General features: G+C 40.5%; 1 protein-coding gene across 1 annotated transcript in view; it reads right to left on the reverse strand.

Annotated features, from left to right (window-relative positions):
- The window catches only part of LOC116057155 (zinc finger protein 271-like), a 191,947-nt gene that overhangs the window by 167,175 nt on the left and 11,167 nt on the right, over positions 1-13,605 (reverse strand). The gene's annotated exons all lie outside the window — the stretch shown is intronic.

Below are 13,605 nucleotides of genomic sequence, written 5' to 3' on the forward strand. Positions count from 1 at the left end.
CCCCCAACTTCCGTCAATATACCGGCATGAATATTATATATATATATATAGATAGATAGATAGATAGATAGATAGATAGATATAGATATATCTAAACACAAGCGAGTCAGTCAACGAGAGAGAGACAGGTATGACGTTATGAAATCAAGGAGAGGGTTAACTTTTCCTGCTCCAGATTTCCCACCGTGGTCAGAAAGAACAGAGGAGACACTTTGTTTCTCTCACTATGACTCTAGAGTCGCTACTCGCTCCAAAGCTAATCTCCGTCACTCTCTCACTTCTCCCTCGCCCTATCACCTACTCACCTACTCCCCTACTGAAAACTACATTTGAAGTTAATGTATTTCAATGGAGTAATCTAAGTCATATTTTTCTGTATAGCTCCACCCTAGCCAATCAGATGACTTTGTTGGGGAGTAGAAAAGAAGGCGGAAGTCAGAGGACATAGAGCACGTTGGAGGGAAAACATGCCGTCAGCAGAGGAGAGAAAAACTAACTTAATGTCCAGCTGACTGATGTTTGAGACTAATGGACTTTAAAGTTTTGGCACAATGGTGACCAGATTTCTGAGACAAAATCCGGGGACATTTTCAGCTCAGAAGCATAAATACCTCCAAAACAGGTAATTTTTTATCTTGTAAACTTAAACGGGGACACTGCCCCAGGGGTCACTAGACCTAGAGCTGCACTGGGGCACAAGCCCCCCTAGAGGGGTCCATGGGCATGCTCCCCTAAGAACATTTGTCTATTTTAACGTTTAAATGCATCAATCTGGTGCACTTTGAAAAGAAATTCAGAGGTTGATTATTCTTATCTATGAATGGAAATATTGTGCTGTAGCCTGACTATTTGCACTTCAGAATGTAACCATGCACACACAGGTGGAATAGTTTGTTCTTCATATGTTTGCATTAATGTCACTAGGAAGCATACAAGTAGAAATATATATTCATATTTGTAAGTGGGATATATAAGTAAGTGGGATTGTCCGGAATCTGGCAATATAATAACCATTATGGTGGGATACACTGGCTAAGCAATTAACAGAAATGTCTGTGCTGACATAAATAGTTTACATGAGAATACATTATAATTTTGGCCCGTTGGCTGAGTCTCTATCTGTCAGAGGGAGAGCAGCAGACGGTTGTGAAGAAGTTGGTAATTTCATGGTGCAGATTAACACTTTTGCATGCATTATATCCGTGTCACATTCTCATTAGGGGCTGAGCCCCCCTAAAGGTCTGATCCTAGAATCGCCCCTGCTGCTACTTCATACTTGTACTCCACTACACCTCAGAGGGAAATGTTGTAATGTTCACTGCACTACATTTATCTGACAGCTTTTGCTTTATTGCTTCAGGCTGGGCTTGTTTCTGCAACAGCTAATTGAATATCGGATACAATTAAAACTATTGAGGAAATATTTTCCTTTGACATTGGTCCAGTATTAAACGAGATCACTGCAGTCGGCAACGGTGAAACAAGCTACAATGTAAGTTAATAGAACAATTGTCCAGCTTGTATTTACGTTTATAAAAGTGCTCGTTTTGCCGCTGCTGTTGCTGACAGGCTCAGATTAATATTCTAAGTGTCTGACAACATCATGGAAAGGATTTCTAAGGAGGTCGATCTTTCTGTTAAAGAGTAAGATCCTTTTTTAAAACATAAAACGTCCGCGAAATTGGGTTCGCTAAACCCACCAGACTCCATGTAAATAAACAGGACATTTCCAGGGACAGCTCCAACCGGGGACTGTCCCCGGAAACCCGGGACGTCTGGTCACCCTATGTTAGAAATAGGTTTTCTTACAATTAAATTAGAACAGATATGTGCACATAGGCATTATGGTTGATTCATTTTAGGAGATTAACCTGAGGGATAGGGCTCAGGGGCAGAGTTTAATGGTGACTCAGGTAGTCAGTAATGTTTCATTGAATAAAAACAATCAGCTTTGTATTTACAGTAAAGAGAAACTAACTGTGTGCTGTTTTGTCTTAATTAGTCAAATTAAATCCACACTTACACTTCATCAGATGACGTCTCAACCCCTGCTCACCACCATGGTCCACGCTGGAGGAAGAAACACAGACAGAATGATTTTCTATTCAAGATGAGTCCTAACTGCTGTTCAACATGAAGCCGTGTTCCTCAGTTTGTCAGAGAGACCGAGAAACTAATCTCAGTCAACTGTCTCCATGACTAGGGCTGTGACAGTATAGTTTTTTTACTTACTGCGGTGAAGAAGCAACGTATCACCACGTTATGGTGATTAACAGCAACGCCCTTACGAGAGTAGCGTAAGATAAAAGGAGAATGGCAGGGTGCCTTAAGTGAGTGATGTCAGTGCCTGTGTGGTTGCGCGAGGACAGCGAGCGGTAACGGAGAGTAGGGTATGAGTGTGGCTGTAAGGAGAAGCGAGAGGAAAAAGAGAGCAAAGATGATGTAAAGTGAGTTAAAAGTGAACAATAAATTAACAAGCTTGAGCTTCTCAAGACACTTTATCTGGCTTTTTAAGGCTTTATCTGTTGTCAACACTGTTGGTAAAATTACCCCAGAAAAAACATTGACTTAAAGGTACAATATGTAAAATTTCTGCATTAAAATGTCTAAAAACAAACATACCTGTTATATATTTTATGAGTTGTGATCTTATACTATCCTAAATGTTTCCACCAAATTACAAACCCAGAGAAATCTGTTATTTTATTTTTGACACGGGACGTTTCCTTTAGTCGCCTGTCAGTGGCGTCATATAACCTTTCACCATCTAGTTACTCGTAATGTCCGTCAAAACACGGTCACCCAGATGATACGTTCAATGGTAATTGTAAATCATACAATGTCACTGAAAGAAATACTGTGTGTAATTGTAATTAATTACATGCCGCTTTGCAACACAGTAATACAGCAGAGATCATATTTATTGATACATATCAATATCGATCCAGCTTAACGTTTCTATAATGTGCTGGTTGACAAGTAGCTAACGTTAATGCTAATGCTTAGTGGATAACATTATAGGGTTACAACATCTTTCAACACGTTCATAAAGTTATTAGTAGTATGATTGTTTTGACCAGTTAACAGCACTGGGCTAACCCACGAATAAGTTCACCAGTAACGTTAACTTTAGCTGTTTAGATAGACGATTAATCTAATGCTAATTTAGCCAGCTAGCACACCCTGGTCTGTCTGCCTCACTCCCCCGGCGCAGAGAGACTTCAGTCGGGATGACAGCTGACAACAGCCCCGGCACATATAGCTAGCTAGTTACCGTTAGCCCCCAGTCTGCTAGCTGTCACTATCATTACAGCAATCTGAACTCAGCCAGCACTTAACTCCAGTGCCGGGTGCTAACGACGCTAACAGCAGTTTAATGAAGCGTCGGGAAACAGACCATATCAGACACAGGCACCCGAGTCAGAACAACGTCCATCCATAACGTTAGCTACGTCTCCGTTAGCGCTACCGGTGTTTGTGCCGGAAATCTCCTCCCTGCCGAATTTCTTCCCCCTTCGCGTCTTTAGCTGTCTTTACAGTTAGCTACATTAACCCGCTAAAAGGTGGGTTAGGCACCAAAACGACTAGTTAAGATTACAACAAAGTGAAGGGGGAGATAATTCCGGGCAGCTGGGAGATCTCCTGCTGCCGACAACGGCCATCTAACATCCTTGTCGTCCTGGAGATTCCCCCAGCAATCCCCACCCACACCCGTCTCTCAGCGTCGTTAAGTAACGTTACAACTAACCCCGTCCGCCCTGGTGTTGAAAACATCCAAAAGGTGACATTGATATCTGAAATATATTGTGATAGTGTGGCTTTAAAAAAAAAAAAAAAAAAAAAGTGGTGATATGGTGATACGGTGATGGGGTTACGGTCACAGCCCTATCCATGTCTTTCACTGGTATATGAGAGGAAGAACAAAATGTTATCTCAACACATTTAGAAGTTGTTGAGTTATTTCAGTCTGGACCAACATTACCATCCCCAGAGACATGCTGCTAGCAGGACTAAGATGAGAATGATTTTACAACCACGTTTTTAATGTTTCTGATGAATGTTTCCATTCAATAAGACTTCTGTGGATCCATGTGTTTCCTAACTCGGGCCCCCTTTCTCATCTGAACAAGATTAACAGAAATAAGAAGTCCTTCATGATGGTGGACCAGAGCAGAAAGACATGAAATTAGAGAAATTAGAGGCTCCTGCAGAGTGTGAGCTCTTGTTGTCTGTCCATACCTGAGAGTGTCCAGTTCACTCTGGGGTGGATCAGCAGACAGCTTCACTCCACTCAGGGACTTTTGGATCTCCTCCGCTAAAAGAAGAATGATTTCATGAATCCCAGAGGAGAGGTTACATTCTTTCACTCTGTTATTTTACACATTACACATACACCGTGTAGTGAGTCTACACATAAGGACCTGAAGCACAAGCATTTAATGTCAGAGCCTAGTATTCCTGTGTGAAAACACTTGGGAAGACTTTTGTCCCATTGAAAAGCTTTCCAAATGTCCGGGTTTAGCCTTTCCTATTATTGGGACATTTGGTAGGTTTTTAATAAGGAATATGTCTTCCCCAATGTCCTTGCCCAACTGGGAATATTAATGGGGTCACTGAGATGTATGTATGGGCCTCAGACTTCTCCTTTCTGGGGTAACTCCATGTGCAAATCCCCCCTGGAGAACCAGGGACATTTGGGAAGGTGTTTTCACTGTTTTAAAGTTGTAACAGTAGTAGGGAAGGTGTTTGTGTGACCTGGTTCAGGAAATAGCTGAATTTTCCCTAACCAATCACCAGAGACTTCTAGTCTGAGCTGGCCAACTTCGGGTTAAGCACTATGCTAACTTAAATGGGGATACAATAATTAGTTATCAAACCAAAAACGTTTAAATTCTGATAATAACATGAGTCATTCCGCTTAAAACATTTTATCCACTGTTTTAAAGCTGCAACAGTAGCTACAGAGTAGACTACCGCGGAGCCTAAGACGTAAGCACAATTTTAACTAACTTGTTTGAGATTGGCCAGAGAGCCCAGTACCCAGAATATGTTCGCAAAGTAAAAGGTAAAGACAAACAGGGCCGGACGTCCGGTAAAATCTTTGACTCACAGTATGCCAGATGGCCAGTAATCCACTGGAGCAAAGTCAAAACAAAGTATGATGTCAACTGCTTTACAACAGAGTTAGTCCCACCCATGGTGCTGATTAGCTGATCATTAGACATTGGCTCAATTCTTTTTTTTAACCAAAAAAAGGCCATTTCATGTCGTGATGTCAGATGGATCAGTTAACTTGGAGGAGTGGTGGGATCCAAAGGTCTGGACCCAGACAACAGTAGTATATACAGTAAATACAGACCTGAAGCCTCAGTGATTTGATCACTCTGAACCTGCTCTGTCATGACTTTTTCTTTTGCCTTTTGGTCCTGAAAATGGGAAGAGAAAGTTACACACAATGATTAAAAATAGTAATTTGCTGCATGTTGTCAAAATTTCTCTCAGCAGGACTGAGTGTTTATGAAGAGATTTGTTCCTCACCAGTTTCTTAAGCACTTCATGGACAGCGTCAAAAATTGCATCTTTGTGCATCTTATATAGTTGTTCTGTCTCAGTTTTACACTCTGTTATACACAACATAGAGTAAAGATGTAATGTTGGAGCCAGGCATCACAAGCTGTTGTTCTGTGTCAATTCAGAGATGAATGAAGGAGTTCCTCACCAAGGGCTCGAGGCCTTTGTTCGGGTTCATTGTCCCAGCATCTCTTCATCAGTCCTGTCAATTCTGCCAACCCCAGAGCATCGCCCTTGATATCGTCCAGCAGTGGACGCTGTCCCAGTGGGATGAGGAGCTCCACTCTGGTGGGCTTCGCGCCTACATTGGAGGAAGAATTAAAAAGGCTGTCAGAGTGGCCTTGAGTTTAGCGCTGAAACCTGTCTATTGTAAGTTCTGGCCATTGGACACAACCAGAGTGGAACTCTAAAGTGAGCCTCTACTGTCTGTAGTACCTATGACCAAAGCACCTAGTATAAGAGCACACAAATCCACTAGGGGGAGGTCGGGGTGGTGGCCCTTAGCTTTTTGAAGATGTGACGCTTTAAAATATGATTTGAGCAATGATAGTAAGAGAGGCTAAAGACAGTCACTTACCTTCATATGGTTGTTTCCCTGTGACAATGGACCAAATGAGTATCCCATAACTGAAAGAGAGAGTTACATGTCAGGATTAATATCCATGTCATAACAATCACACCCTGATTGTTTGATGGATATGTTTGTTGTCATTTGTAAATTGATGCTTTTGTGAGAATGAACAAAATCAATGACAACAATAAAATCAGTACCTGAAGTCACCTGAGTATATATACTATAATACTCTAACCAATTCCCTCACCTGTAAAGGACTATGTCACTGATATTTTGACTTCCTGTCAAGACTGAACCTGTGCTAGACTTGGTAGACATGGGGGCAGGAGGGATCCCGTCTCCAGTTATTATTTATTATATGATAAATAAAACTCTTATCCATGTGCTGGTTCGGGCCTCTTGTACCTGTAGATATCAGAGGCTCGTTTAGGTTTGTATGTTAAGCCAAACGCCTCCGGGGGCATGTAGTTGGTCGTCCCCCCTCCCTCTTTATCGTCCTTCTTGGAAACCTGTGTGACGCTGTAGGAAATCCGGGAAAGGCCAAAATCTGTAAGCTGCAGAAAGAATTAGCAAAGAGAGGAAGGTGGCAGAAAAGGGATTTACTTTGTATGAGTATTTTATTTTATGCCACTTTCTACTTCTATTCCACTGCATTTATTCTTTAGTTACTTTACAAATAAAGAATTTTGCACACAAAGTATACGAAGAGCTTATCAAATATGTTTTGCAGTTTATACAGTACAGCTGAAACATTTAGTCCAATAATTAATCAATTTACTCTATTGTATTAATTGGCAACTATTTTGATAAGCAACACTGTCAGAAAATGAGGAATGTGATGGTTTAAATTATCTTAAGAGGAAAACAAAGAGGAAAAATGTATTTACTTGACACATCGTCAAATTGTTACTTTTGGACATGACACAAAATTTAGTTTTTGATATTACTGCTGTGAGAATACACACAATTGTAAACAAAAAAAATGGATTGTTATCGATTTCCATTTGAATTATCCAATATCAATTCATAAAATCCAGTGTCTCAACAATCTCTTAATATTTGCCTTTTGCATGGAGCTTTAACCCTGTCAGTGCCGCGTGGCCTTTTGTTCTTAGTGTAACGAGATCTTGCCCTGTGAGAGACGAGCAAACCTTAGTTGAATCAAAACATAGCCGGAGCTGCTCCACTGAAGCAACTCCGGGACCGGCCTGGTCCCGAGATGGGCCGACCAACCCAATCAGAGGTTACTTAAATTGGGACGTTCAGTCAAAATCAAGCACGTCACCTTCAAACGGGATCTCTGTTTGCAGGGTTCAGGCTGTACCGGACCCTCCTGGTGATCATGCTGCTCTGGGGGACCGGCTGCGCAATGAGAAGCCGCTGCTGACGGTCGCAGAGCTTCCCCGGAACTCCGACTGCTGTCTGTCCGCGCGGCCGTCGTGACGGCATCAGTATTAAATTGAGACAGTTTCATTACCGGTTAAAAACGCCTCGTTATCACGTTAAATAGTAGTCCAATTCGGTACAGTTGGTTCAACATCACTGATTAAGTAGCCTAAGTCAATCCTACATTTTTCAACTTGGGAGCAAAACGTGATCCTTGGGGAAAAAAAGTGACCATGAAGTCCTGTTCATGCTAATTAAACAACTGGACTTTAGGGTCAAGTGTTGTCGTATCGGCCCATGTCCCGGATGTGAAAGCCCCCTTACTGGACTACTGAATATGATAATATTCCATTATATTTTGTATTTTGAATTGTTACCTGCCACCAGAATTTTGTGATTTCCTTGCAATAAATATTTACATTTTTACCATAAATTGGTGCCTAAAAATGTATCAGAATGCAGGAATTGTAGTCTTTTACCCTCAAAATGTCCTGGAGGAGACCAGACCCCCCCCCTGCTTTATGTGTTCCCCTAAAGACCAATTCTGAGCAAGGAAAAACCCTGAAGTATAATCACAGACAGCCATAAAAAGCATTTCAATTGCAGAGTTAGAGAGTTAAAACAGATGAAAAGATGAAGAACCAGACAGACAATATGTACAGTGTCAAGAGAGAGAAACACGGACAATCAAACAGACAGACAGTGACAACAAAGAACAACATACTGTAGAGAATGACAGTAACAGCATACAAACGGCATAAACAGACAGTACGTGTACATTTGTTATAAACGTGTGCTCTTTAAAAAGTAGTAAGCATTGTTTGCCAGTTACTTACATTAAATGTTTAAAAATCAGTTACATAAGGTACTGCTTATATTATTTCACCATCTGTACACAAATGTAATTAGTGAATGCACGTGTCTGTGTGCTGGTGTGGCTACATTGCCAAGGCTGAATTTTGGTCCCAGTCCGCCTCTGCCCTGAAATATCCCAAATTGATATTTAATCGAATCGGAATCAAATGTATTCCTGAAATCAGTGCTAATGTGAAGTTATTAATTGAACAAGTTATCTTTTTCAGTCAAAGATCAGTTTTACTCCTCTTAATAATGCTTCACATTGTACAATGTTAAGACCTGGAGTTTGGCTCTTTTAAAACAGTAAAACCCTTTCGCTTCCTTTTTATCTAGAGTCGTTTCTGCTTATTATCAAGTTGCAACATTTAGGGAAAAAACATGTATCTTTCAGGCTTACAGTACATGTCTTTTAGCCTTTATTTAGTCTCCATAAAATGTGCAAACTATTATAACAATATAAAGTAAGCATGAGGCCTGACCTCCCCTCAAAGCCTGGGACTCACCTTGGCATTGAGAGAGTCGTCCAGCAGCACGTTGGGGGGCTTCAGGTCCAGGTGGAGAACGGGACGGGGCAGACTGTGGAGGAAGTTTATACCCTGAGCCACTTGGTGAGCCAGTCTGAAGACCAGCGGCCAGGGTGGAGGTCCATCCAAGGCTTCCTGTAAGATTGTTTTCAAAGTTACAGATTGACAAATAGTTAGAGTTAGAGTTAGTGAGCAAATCATATGACTTCTGCTTTGTATACACTACCATTTCAAAGTTTGGAATCATCTGTTATATTTATGTTCTTCTCTTTTGCTTCAATATTAACTGTTTGAACATAAAAACTGCATAATTCAGACATTTACATTTGATTTTCTTTTGGATTGAGAATATTCAAATGTTCTGATGTTTTTTGAAATCTTAAATTCAAAACGTTTACTTGAAGCAGAGTACTTTTTTACAGAGTACCTCTAAGTAAAAGATGAGTGGTTCTTCCACCCCTGGTTACCTGTAGGGAGGCCAGTGATCCTCTCTCCATGAGCTCCATGACCACACCAAGCTGTGTTGAAAAGCCAGACTTGGCATTTGGCGGTAGACCCTTGAAGACCCCTAGGACACGAAGAACATGCGGGCTGCTTGCTTCTCGCATCCTCTTGATCTCACGCAGCAAAGATTCATTGGTCCTGTGAGTGTTTGTTTGCATTATAAGTGATTCACACAACTTAATGTAATTATAAACAGAAAACTCTTTGTAAGCACTCACCCGTCGTCATGACGAAGCAGTTTAATGGCCACGTCACAGGCCCACTGACGATGCCTGGCTTTGTAGATTTGTCCGAAACCTCCGGAGCCAATCACCTTCCAGTCCTGGAGGCTGGAGTCTTCAATAAACTGAGCCATAGTTCACTGTAGAAGCAAATTATTCAGGATAATTAGTTTGGTGACTTTTTGTTCTAATACCCTCCAACATGTGTTTGTACAATGGAAATAAATGCACAAAATCCAAGATGGCTGACTCCTGCTGGGCGACAGGACCATGGATGTATTAAGAGAACTGGATACAGTGTTCGGCGGGAAGCCCCGTACGTTCCAATGAGAGTGCTCAAAAGCGCACAAAGCAAACATGGAGCTCGGCTCTTCCGCATTGTTGGCCCATAACGCTGGTTGGCTCACGATGGGCATGCGCACTAGCAACAATTTGTTTGTGTAGTCGTAGCAACCGGTAGCAACATGCCCGTTCATGAGCTCCTCTCTCATGTCTCTTACAAATGGCGAACTCATGAACTCTCCGTTTTCATTGTTTAAAATATTCACTAACGTTAAACATTGTGTTTTCATTGTTCCCGATCGTTTACATGCTTAGCTAAATAAACGATAGATGTATTTAGCTAGACAACCAAGGAGATTTAATAATTATGTTGTGCTACTAGCTAGCTAGCTAATAACTAGCGCTAGCAGTTAGCCTGCAGTTTCGTGAACAGAGCAGTGTAATCACTATGTCTGTAGTAACGTTATGTAGCTAGGCATATAACTGGCTATGTATAGATCTTAATACAGCCATGCTAGCAACCCCTGATGTTAGCAACTAGCTAGCTAGCCGATAGCCCGTCAGTTTGGAAACGCTAATGACGTTACATCCACGTAGCTAACAGGCTTTACATACATCCCTCGGATGTATCATGACTTCGTAAGATAATACCATGGACGTATTAATAGAACACATGGTGAATTACAACCATTAGCTATATCCATTATTACAGCTAGCTACATGAGCTAGGGAGAACAGTCATGTGAGCGGGCGGGCGCAGTCTCGCGGCTCTGCTCGCGTCCACAATGCGCGTTCATCATGCCAAATTGAATAATTCTGGATTCGCTTCTAGTGAATGTTAAAAATGTTAAAAACGTGACGTTTTAAACAAGGACCCTTTCAGTGTTCGGGCTGGTAAGTTGATATACCCAGAAACAAATGATCCGCTGAAATATAGACGTTTCTTTCGCCATGCAAAGTCTATGTGAAAAGTCTTTCTGGGCCATGGGGTGCAGTACCACCGTTATCCGCTAAGCCCATGTTAACAGTTTAGAGCTTACACACTGCCTGCATGAGACGCGTGCCTGTTAGAAATAGAACCAACGCCTATTTTTCACGCGAGGTGCGAGCGTGTTGGAAGCGTTTCCAGGCAAAATAGAATAGGAAAATATGTTTATATGTCATTTAAACATGAATGCATATTAATAAATGACATCTTGATGTTTGATTGTTTATAAATGTAATAAAACATTTCAGAGAAAAGATTTTCAAATATTGCACCTGTCATACAGAACGAAATATTCTGTAACATATTTTGCAGTCAATACTGCCGACGTTGTCTTGCTTTAATCAAATTAGTAGGCTATATATTTATATTTAACAACTCTCTCCCCATATGTCGTGTGTTCTGAGTGACGGTCCAACATCAGATAGGTAAGCTCTTTACAGCTACACAAAGTCCACTTACCCATTTTTCAGAGTTTGAATGTGTCTATGTCCTGAGATCAGCCCTCCCTGTACCTAGCAGCAGGAGCAGCGCCGCGTCAGACCCGCTTCTGGTGTGTAGGACACACAAAAATCCACGCAGCCGCCACGCTTCTGAGACGCAACAGAAACGCTCGCGCGACGCATCCAATGTGTAACCGGCCTTACGTTGCCCTTCCTGGGGGCTTGGACAGGAGATGATAGCAATGACCCCATCAAATTTTGAACATAAAAGGAACTTTATCACAACCCAAAGTGTGCTTTTTTTTTGGGGGGGGGGTGCTATGGCACAATGATGCTGAAAACATAAATGTAACTTATTTGACGACAAAGTCCTAATAATATCAACTTACCCGGAGAAACGTCAAGTAGCTTCTGCCAGCGTCTCTGAAACATTTAACAAGCTTCTTCATGGGCTTCTATGTAGTTTAACAGCGGTTTGCATCCATAAGTATTGCATTACCGCCATCTACTGGAGAGTGCTGGGATCGTCACTGAAGACACGAATTCTTTAGTGGCAACAACGGCGCGGAAAAACAGTCTCAAAAGTACCCACACAAATAGAAAGAGATTTACACATATATTTACATTGAAAAATACTAAGTTCATTACAAATGATGAAATACGAGTTACAAATTAGACACACGGACACAAACAGACACAGAAGGACAACAGAGACACTGAGGAACCATACAAAGTTAGTGTTATTCATCTTTTTAAAGACATTCATACTAATTAGTTTCCACTTTTGCACATTTTTTGCACAACTTCAACTTCTCACCCCACACTGAAACCTGCAATTCAGTGTAGTGACAGCTTTTCAGAAAACCTTTAAATATTCCACTTCAGTATCATACATGTTTGGTGTTATTTAACATGTTAATGATATTTAAACTAATTTAAACTTTTCCAACTATTCTTACTGCTTCACCTTCTTTCACATTAAAGCCAGCAATCTAGTTAAACTTTAGCAATTTAGCTTTTCAGCATTCACAAGCATTTTCTGCAGGAAATGCATTTTCTAGTTACTTTTCAGATTAGTTTTTTCCTCTTCCTGTCCAATGAAAACCATGTATCTCCAGATGTGTGTTGATGTTGAATGTTTGTGATAAACTGAAGTATGATGTCATAAGAGTGTCATAAAAAAGAATAAACCTGTAAAATAAGAAGAAACTAAATTTCGAAGTTCAATTCAATTCAGTTTATTTAAGAAGAGGACAGATCAAATTAATAAAACAAATGATTATACATGGGTTAAACATCCCAGAATTAGCCAAAAGCTCGCAAACCTCCCCCCAAATACAACCAGCTGTTCTCATGTGTCTAATCCACTGAAGAAGCCTCGGGGATACCATATTATATATATATATATATATATATATATATATATATATATATATATATATACACACACACGTAGATACCACATTGGTCGCTGCTGTTTATTGGAGTAATATGTTGACACGGCGACCATTTCCTAACGAACATTGTGCTCCTCCTAATGCATGTGTGTCTATGGAGGCAGAAGGTCTATCCACAATTAAAATCATAATTTCTCGCTGAATTTCCAACTGATTTTCAAGCGGTTTACTACAAATGCCAGATATGTATTTATAATACAGGATACTTGATAAAATTTAAAATGCAGATTTTCTTACCTTAACTTTAAAGCTAGTGACAGTCTGCTGATTTAAGCCTTGATACAATTTAAACAGGTGAGTTATATAAACAGTTGTTATGAAGTGTAAAATTAGCTTCATAGACCAAAACCCTTTTTTTGTACCAGACTGTAAACATGTTTATTTCTGATGTAAAGTTTGGATTTTTTCACATGGGGGTCTATAGGGAATGATACGAGGAACTGTTCAGTGACACACATAACAAACATAGTTTTCAGCATCTTACTGAGATATTAATAATCACTCAAATAAAACATACATGTCCTGACACAAGCTAGCATTAGCGCAATTCAGTATCAGGACAGCCACTTATTTTTATTGTAAAACACATTTTTCATCCGTGAAATGTTATTCCATGTTGCTTAGTTTAGCATTTCTTTCACATGAACATCCAAAAGCAGTACAACAATCTTTTTCTGAGTCTTTAAAATCAGTTGTCTGTCCCAAGATGGCGGCAGTACAGACGCAGTTTAAACACATTAACTGTTCAAGTCATTTTTTAAGCAGCAGCAGCAGACATGTTCTGATTACAGATGGTCAGT

The sequence above is a fragment of the Sander lucioperca genome, chromosome 5 (assembly GCF_008315115.2).
Source record: "Sander lucioperca isolate FBNREF2018 chromosome 5, SLUC_FBN_1.2, whole genome shotgun sequence".
NCBI lineage: Eukaryota > Metazoa > Chordata > Actinopteri > Perciformes > Percidae > Sander > Sander lucioperca.